The following is an 8,314-nucleotide window of genomic DNA, read 5'->3' as shown; positions in this document are numbered from 1 at the left end:
TTATACTTTATAATATTATAAGTTAATAATATTTATATATATGTATAAGAGTAAAGTCAGTCTTACCGTTAGTAGGCCTCATTCACGAAGCCGGTCTATAAGGGGGGTATAAGGTTACTGCCTATAAAATGGCAGTTTAATGGGTGTCCACTCTCACCCACCGCTTCTTTGACTGGTGGAGGGTCGTTAGCCGAACGGGTAGGACAAGGACTATAATTCTCCTTTCATTAAAAGTATTAATGATAAATACTAAGTAACTAAACTCTTATTAATACCCAATCTTAGTTACTTAGGAAAATGTGAATTTGGTGCTAACCCATGAAATTACACTTTGCACTTTGCTTAAGTCGTTAGTGGAGCGTGTGTGGTTAACTGGCACACTAACCTGGACTTAACAAGGTAGGCAAAGGGTAACTTAATATTTATCATAGTATCGGTGGAGCGTGTGTGGTTAACCGGCACACTGATTAAGGGATAAATATTAAGGGTACCAACTATATTTGCATGGTTATTCACACCTTGTTTTGTGATCCTCGGCATCCCAGTCACAAAACCTGAAGGGCACACTCGAGAATGAAACATGCCTTTGAACAGTTCAATGAATCTCAAAGTTCTAGGACTTTCAAATCCAATTAAAACCTAATAAATTATTTCGTTTTTCATGGTGGAAATTGGTGAATCGTCATTCACCTACCTTCAAATATTTTATAGCTTGGATTACGGCATCCCTCTTCTAAGTTATAAAATAGTTTGTTGGGTCCTAGCCTTAATATTTCATATTGGGTGTCATATTAAGGACTTTAAATCAACTATCTTGAATATCTCCCAAAAAGATGTCTGGTCTAGACATTTATGATCTTCCCAAATCTCTTGAAACAAGCTTTCCTAAATGAAGATGATGTCCCATGGATATCATACTTCTTTCACCTCCTCCAATTATTCTCCCTAACCCACAAGTTCCTAAAAAGTTTAAGGTCACTCAAGCCCTATTGGCAAGGCAAGGTCTAGGTGTGATCACATCTTGGAGATGTAGTCACATATTGACAAGCCGGGAGAGTTGGGTGTCAAAGTCTTGAGAAAGTTGGTGGCTCAACTACTTTCTAAGTCACATAGTGAGTTCTTTTGGGAATCCTATGAAACAGACTAAGACAAGACCCTTAATGATCTTATCTATTTGCTAAGATCAACTTCCTAAAACGCTATGGACATTGACAATGATGACATTGGATATCCAGTAAAGCTCTCTCTTCCCAATGGAAAGGGATCGGCCATAGTCAACTCGGTTGACCCAATGGTAAAGAGAGAGGCGAAGTTTGAGATAGTCCCATTATCAAGGGTCCATAGGTAACTATTGCCAAAGGAAGGGGCATTGGTTACGAAGCTGCCAAATTTACCTAAGGATGTTAAAGTCAATAAGTTTGGCTCTACTTCAGGTAAAGTCCATTGTCTAACTCTATTAAGTACATGCTGATTCTGATCGCGAAGATGGATTTCAATCACATGGTTCGGTGATCAGAATTTTGGGCTATTACTTAAGAGTTATGATATTTATATTGCTTAGGAATAGATAACAACAAGGTTTTCATATGGATTGTAAGGATAAGTTTTTCCGCAAAGTTTTAAAATAAAAGAAAAAGGTTTTGATTTTATTTATTTTAAGTATCCTTATAATGGCATTTGTGAAAAGTTGTTGCTTATAAGATTCCATTGATAGCAATATTGGAAAAATGGATTTGATTCTTTCGGTTGTGGTAGTGTCTAATATTACCAAATAAGGAAAGATTCTCATCACCCAAGGTTCAATTGGACCGAAACTTGGAATCATGCAAGTTGTATAGTATGATGAATGAGAACTTTCAGCTTGGAAAATTAAGACTAATTCCGTATGTGAATAAGGAAAGGACTAAGGGATCGAGTACACATTCTTGTGCACTGGTCAAGTCCACCACAAAAGATCAAGAAGACTATTCGTCATGATTTACTTAAGTTCAGTAAATATGGTTATACTTATAAGTTTAAGTATAAGTCTGTAGCATTGGAGAAGTTTCAATGTAAGACAGAACGAATAAGAAGAATCAAAGTATGGCAGAAAGATAAAAGTTTCTCAAATCTGAAAAGATGGGAGAGTACTTTAGTATCATGTTTATGATCATCTTAATGATTAAGATACCATATCACAATTGGTCCTCTAAAGTCATCTTAGTGCATTCTTATGACTAAGAAGAGGAGTCATGAATTATTGAAATGGTTAAATCAAAAAGATGAGTCATACTTCGTTCCAAAACAATTCTTAGAGTCATACTCCAAGATTGTAACTTGAGTGACATATCTTAAAGAGGGTTTGTTAACACTAGTCAAATGTAAGAGTAAAAGGTTATCTACTCTTGTACATTTGAAATTGGTAAGTTGTGATGTTTTGGATAAAACAGAGACCAACTTAGGCCAATTGTGTAAAGTGTTAGTCTTGATAAAGAATCCGCACTATCTCTTGAATATTTGACAAGGGAGTCTTATATGTCAAGAGGACAGTGGGAGTCTTAAAGCTCTTGAAAGTTTCAAGAATTAATCAAGAATAAAACCTAAAGTCCTTCACTAGCACACGACTTGAGGTTTATAACCTATCGTGTTGAAATTTTTGTGCCTATTCAAGTTGGCTTTGCATAGGAGTTCTGAGAGTTCTCAATTGGTTGCACAACTACTTGGAAGCAATGGCAGGCACCTGAGCTGCCAAATGGCAAGAATTTAAGATTGCACAAGTTTAATCAATATGAGTTTGGATTTGTCACTAACCTTGTCTTGTGATTATGGTTTTGACAAATTCACATGGATAAGAACACATACACTATTAAATCTAAGTGTCATAAGGTTTCTCTCCGATTCATGAAAATGATGGTGAGGAAACACTTTCACTAAGTAGATTTTAGCTAGATAGCAATTGTGATATTTGCATTCTCAAAGTCGTTAGTGGAGCGTGTGTGGTTTACCGGCACACTAACATGGACTTGTGAGAAGTGGCAAAGGTCTAAAAAATTGAGACTATGATTACGGCATCCCTTTTCATAGTTCTAAAATTGTTTAGACACACATGTGAGCTATCTAAGAGAGGTGTATGATTTTGATAAAGTTTTATCAAAACAATCTATTATTAGAAATCTGAACTTTGGTAAGAAAGTCAGTTGATTTCTGAGTACAGTCAAAGCTAGTGGGAGCATAAGTGTTATGTTAATAATCATCATGTTAGTGGGAGCATGATAATTATGACAAAGGTTGCAAGTTAGCAATGTTAATTATAGAAAACAAAAGTTTCAATTCGTGAGGTTGCAGGGGTTGAAAAAGTTGTTTTGCTATAATTAAGGGAGAGAAAATTATACTTCATTTCAATTCTAAAAGCTTAGATTGAGATTTTAATCGTATTTAATCAAGGATATATATATGAATTTCATGTTGGAATGGCTCAACATAAGGAAATTCTATATATGGGTCCATTATTTGCGTTCTAAAATTCGATTATGATTACGACATCCTTTTTTATAATCTGAATTTTGAGAACTTGGCAAATTGAAATGGAAATATTATAGCAAAAGACTGGTTTAGTCTTTATGTGAGACATCATGAATCGTGTCCCATATGCTTCGGATATAGGATCGATTACATGTGCTATATTCATCCTTTCTAAAATTTTCCAAATGCCTGGGGCATTATGAAGGGAAAAGGTCTAGAATTGGATATGACTAAAATGATTAAGCAATTGTCGAGGACAATATAAGGTTTACCAAAGATTGGTTGCTCAAGGACAGTTGGAAGTATAATGTTAATTCTGGAAGGACCATATTGACATAATCTGTAAGGAAGCAACTCTTGTTCAGAAGTGATAGTCAAAATGGAATATGGAAATGTTTCAAAGTTAGAAATTATTCAATCTGTGTAAGATTAGGAAACTTAATGAAAGAAGGATGTTTCCAAGGAGCTGATCTCCTTTGGAATGCTCTGTAATGATTGTTGTCAAGTCTTTCTGACTTTGTGCATAATCATTAAGAGGATCAATGCATATAAGTTTAGAATCTAACAGATTTCAGTAAATGACATGAATTTGGAATTCTTGCATTTGCAGTAAGGATTTGGGACTGTGAAAAGAAGATCATTGGAGTGATGTTCAATTGATCTATTTTACAAAGTAAAGATCATAGACAAACATAGTATGCATACTTGGTGTATGGCATGACTAGTGTTTAGAAAACATAGTGTACATTCTTGGAGCATGGGACAACTATTGTTTTAAATTCAAGTATAAAGTTGATAAAACCGAAACAATGAATAATGAGTAATCAGTATGGTGATAAATAAAAGTGTTTATTTATATTCATAGGGTTTGATACCATATTTGATTCATTTATTCTTGTGTTTCACTTTGCATGTTTTGACTTCCAGAATAACTAAGTCGCTCTTCCTGAATGATTAAGTTATTCAAACCATCCACAGTCGGTCATATGTTGGAAGTAGATATGAATCAAGACTGTCATGGGTTGGTTTGTAGAGGTCCAAGTTGGTGGACAAAGTGGTGCTACAACACTCATGAGTGCTCATAAGTTCTGAGTATTGGATTCAACCCGCGCTCATTTGAATCACTTCATGGATTTTATCACGAGTGATCATGAGACGATAATATCTTATATTCTTCAAACCTAGAGATATGAGTTGTTACTATGAGTTGGTTATACATTGATTGCACGAAAACGCATTGGTAACTCGATGTTATAAAACGTGCCTTTGTGTATGATTCAACAAGTAGTAGAACAAGCCATATGAGTCGAAGTTTATCCATTCCTTTTACCTTCGGGATAAGAGCGATATCTGTGGGCCCCTCGATGATTTAAAGATGATACATGTGAGTGCTTGGCCAAGCCAGGACTGATTTGATTTGTTCAATCAGTCAGTCATCATGAATCGGAAATCGGGAAACAACAAATGGACAGAGAGAATGATTGATAATCCATGTCTCAGTCCATATGATATCTAGAATGGAGGAATATATGATCCCTTATCTAATGGACAAGTCATTGACAAAGGTCAGAGTTCATCGACAAGGTCAGAGTTCGACGGAAGCTTTTGAGAGCTACGATTGCTGATCGGTTCCTGAAGTCATACGCAATAATAGTTTTAGACTTATCCAAGTGGGAGACTGTTGGATTAATGTCTAAGTCCATAACTATAATTGGTAAGACTTGACCCGACCCGGCATGGTCCATTTGGGTTGCATGGCATCATGCATTTGGATAGACTATAATGAGAGAAATAACACTTATGGTTGGTTAATATATTATAAGTTCTAATATATTAATAAGGTTATTTAATTAGTATTGATCAAGAATTAATTTGGAATTAATTAAGTGAGCAAAAGGAGACTAATTAAATATATGGGTTGATTGTGTAAATCATTCATTCTTATATATGTGGGTTTGTGATCCAAGATTCCTTATGTTGGACTAAGTCCATGGGGTGACCCATGGATACTCCATGGAGGTTAAAATCCATGGAGCATAAGGAATGGGTAAAGTTATGAGTTACATGGTGTAACCCTAATAGCCACCATATAAAAGAATCCCATGGCTCAAGAAATCGTGCACTAATGTGTGAGTGTGAGGGCTAGACGATTTCAAGGAGTGTTCAAGTTTCTCTCAAGTTATTCCAAGTGTATTTGGTGTTGTGTGAACCATTTGAGGTGTCACACTTGGGGCACTAGGCACTCAAGCTTCATGAAGACATTCTACATCAAAGAGGTATGTATTCTATCTTGTTATATTTATTATTTTGTATGCTAGATTAGGATAATACCTTGGATGTTCATAATTGTATGTATAATAGAGAAAACATAGATCCAAGGTATTTAGGGTTGCATGTACACTTAGGAGTGTTAGAATACTCATAACCCAACACTAATTTCTTGAAAAATGAGTATGGCATGAGATTTACACTCGCCCCTGAATCAGCCAATGCATAGATGGTAGCTAAATTTCCGAATTGACAAGGTAGGTTAAGCTTCCCGGATCACCCTTCTTCTTCGGTAGTTTGTTCAACATGGCAGCTGAACAATTCTCATTTAGAACCACTTTCTTCACTTCTTCCATCTTCTTTCTATTAGTTAGAAGCTCCTTGAGAAATTTGGCGTATTTTGGCATTTGTGCAACCGCTTCTATGAATGGTATATTCATTTGAAGAGCCTGTATGTGTTCTAGAAACTTCTGGTAGTCTTCTTCATTCTTTTCTTGTCTAGCTCGGGATGGATATGGCAGTGGAGGCTGATATGGCTTAACAGGAGACTTAATTTTCTGATCAGGTGTCGGACTCGTCGAGTCCATATCCTGGACTCGGCGAGTAGTGTCTGGGTTCAGCTGGGTCTAATTTTGGTTCTGCTCTTCTGCCTCATCCTCTTGTACCAGCTTCAGATCTTCATTCTGAATAGGGGCCAGAGGAGTAATTATCTTTCCACTCCTAGTTGTTACAATATTTATATGTGCGCCTCTTGGATTGTTTTCGGTATTACTAGGAAGTTCTCCCGGTGCTCTTTGATTTATTTGTTGGGCAAGTTGCCCCAGCTGCTTCTCAATGTTGTGAATAGATGCTTGCTGATTCCTTAATATTGTTCTTGTATCTTGTATTGCAGCATCGTGGTCATTGTGTCTTTTCTCGGATGCAGCTACAAATTTAGTGAGTATTTCTTCCAAATTTGGTTTCTTTTCTTGTACCGGCTCCTCCTTTTGGTAAAAACCCCTTGCCTTTTGTCTATACTTCTCCTCCTTCGCCTTCTTGTACTCATCATAAGGTAGCCATTCTTTCTTAGGTTTTCGCCAATCGTCATCAAATCTATCACCACTAGAATAGCATACTTGCACTTTCTTATTCCCGTTCTCGTCTAAATCACAATCTGTAGTTAGATGAGGCCCATTGCAATTCTCACATCCTACCCGAATAGCATGGATTGTTTGATCCATTTTATCCATCCTCCTATCCATGCTTTTCAACATTGCCATAACTGTCGACAAATCTTCTGAAGCTGCATAAGCTGATCCCCTTGTCACATCATTCCTTGGATTGTGGTATTCTCTAGAATGCTTAGAGAATTCCTCAATTAGTTGCTTTATCACCGGGGGTGCCTTCTTTGTGAGCGGTCCTTGCGAGTCAAGTAATTGCCTTGTTGTCACATTTACTCCATCATAAAAAATGGAGACTTCTTGTTGACTATTAAGATCATGATGTGGGCAATTCCTTAGTAAGCTTTTGTACCTCTCCCACGCCTCATAAAGTGATTCTCCGGCTTGTTGCCCAAAATTAGCTATAGCTTTCTTCAACTTGGCTATCTTTGATGGCGGGCAAAATTGATCAATAAACTCTTCTTTCATTCTAGCCCATGTGGTGATGGATCTGTAGGGAGTGATTTTAGCCAATCTTTTGCAGCGCCTTTAAACGTGACCGGTAACATGCGAAGCAGAACGGTGTTGCGGGCCACATTAGGAAAGTTAAAGTAATCGGCTATATCATTGACCTCTTCTAGGTGCTTGTACTCGTCTTCGTGATCTTTTCCATATAACAGAATTTCTTTAAGATGGGCGAGTATGTGGCCTTTAAGTTCGAAGTTGGCATTTTCCGGAATCGCAGGTTGCACGAGTCCCAGACCGGTATCTTCATGCATCCTCTTCTTCCAGTCACCCATGGTAACTTCATCGATGTTAGCCATGGTGCCGCCTAATCCGCCTTCTAGATTGCTACCTTCTTCAAATTCGCTTTCTTCCTTTTCGGATTCGTACACGATGTCTTCCTTGATTGGGTCTTCGTTTGCCAAGGAAGAGGCGTTGGATGCTCCTGATTTACTGCTCTTCTTCTTGCTAAAAACGGATTTGAGATTCTTCAAAGGTGAGTTCTTTGAAGATGCGGATTCTCCAACGGTTTTGCCTTTGTTCTTCCTTAAAGTAGCTTCCGGGTCTTCAAGTGGTGGAGTTAAAGGTGTATTGCCTCCTCTGATCATAAACACTCTGCAATAAAAGCAAGAAAAACACGTAAAAAGAACAAAAACGAAACAGAAAGAAAATAAAAACGAAACTGGAAATCAGCACTGAACTTGCCGAGTAGGTTCGACTGCACTCGGCGAGTACACTGCCTAAAAGCCTAAAAACAAATAAAAAACAAATAAGAACAATTAAATATTAAAACTTAACCTAATTACTGAATTACTGAAAAAAATAACTTTGTGCAAGATAAGCTCACACAAAGGATCGATAAAATTAGAAATTAGAATTAATTTTTGAACTGTTCAACGGTA

At 37.0% G+C, this 8,314-nt stretch overlaps 1 non-coding gene across 1 annotated transcript; it reads left to right on the top strand.

The window, feature by feature from the left end:
- Window positions 1-7,242: 7,242 nt before the first annotated feature.
- Window positions 7,243-7,349, top strand: LOC145151805 (small nucleolar RNA R71). Its single transcript, XR_013732359.1, has one exon. It is a non-coding gene; the product is annotated as a small nucleolar RNA R71 (small nucleolar RNA).
- Window positions 7,350-8,314: the final 965 nt, after the last annotated feature.

This window comes from Lactuca virosa, chromosome 1, assembly GCF_052849685.1.
Source record: "Lactuca virosa cultivar CGN04683 chromosome 1, Lactuca_virosa_CGN04683_v6, whole genome shotgun sequence".
NCBI classification, from domain to species: Eukaryota; Viridiplantae; Streptophyta; class Magnoliopsida; order Asterales; family Asteraceae; genus Lactuca; species Lactuca virosa.
This window is presented reverse-complemented; position numbering and strand designations above follow the sequence as displayed.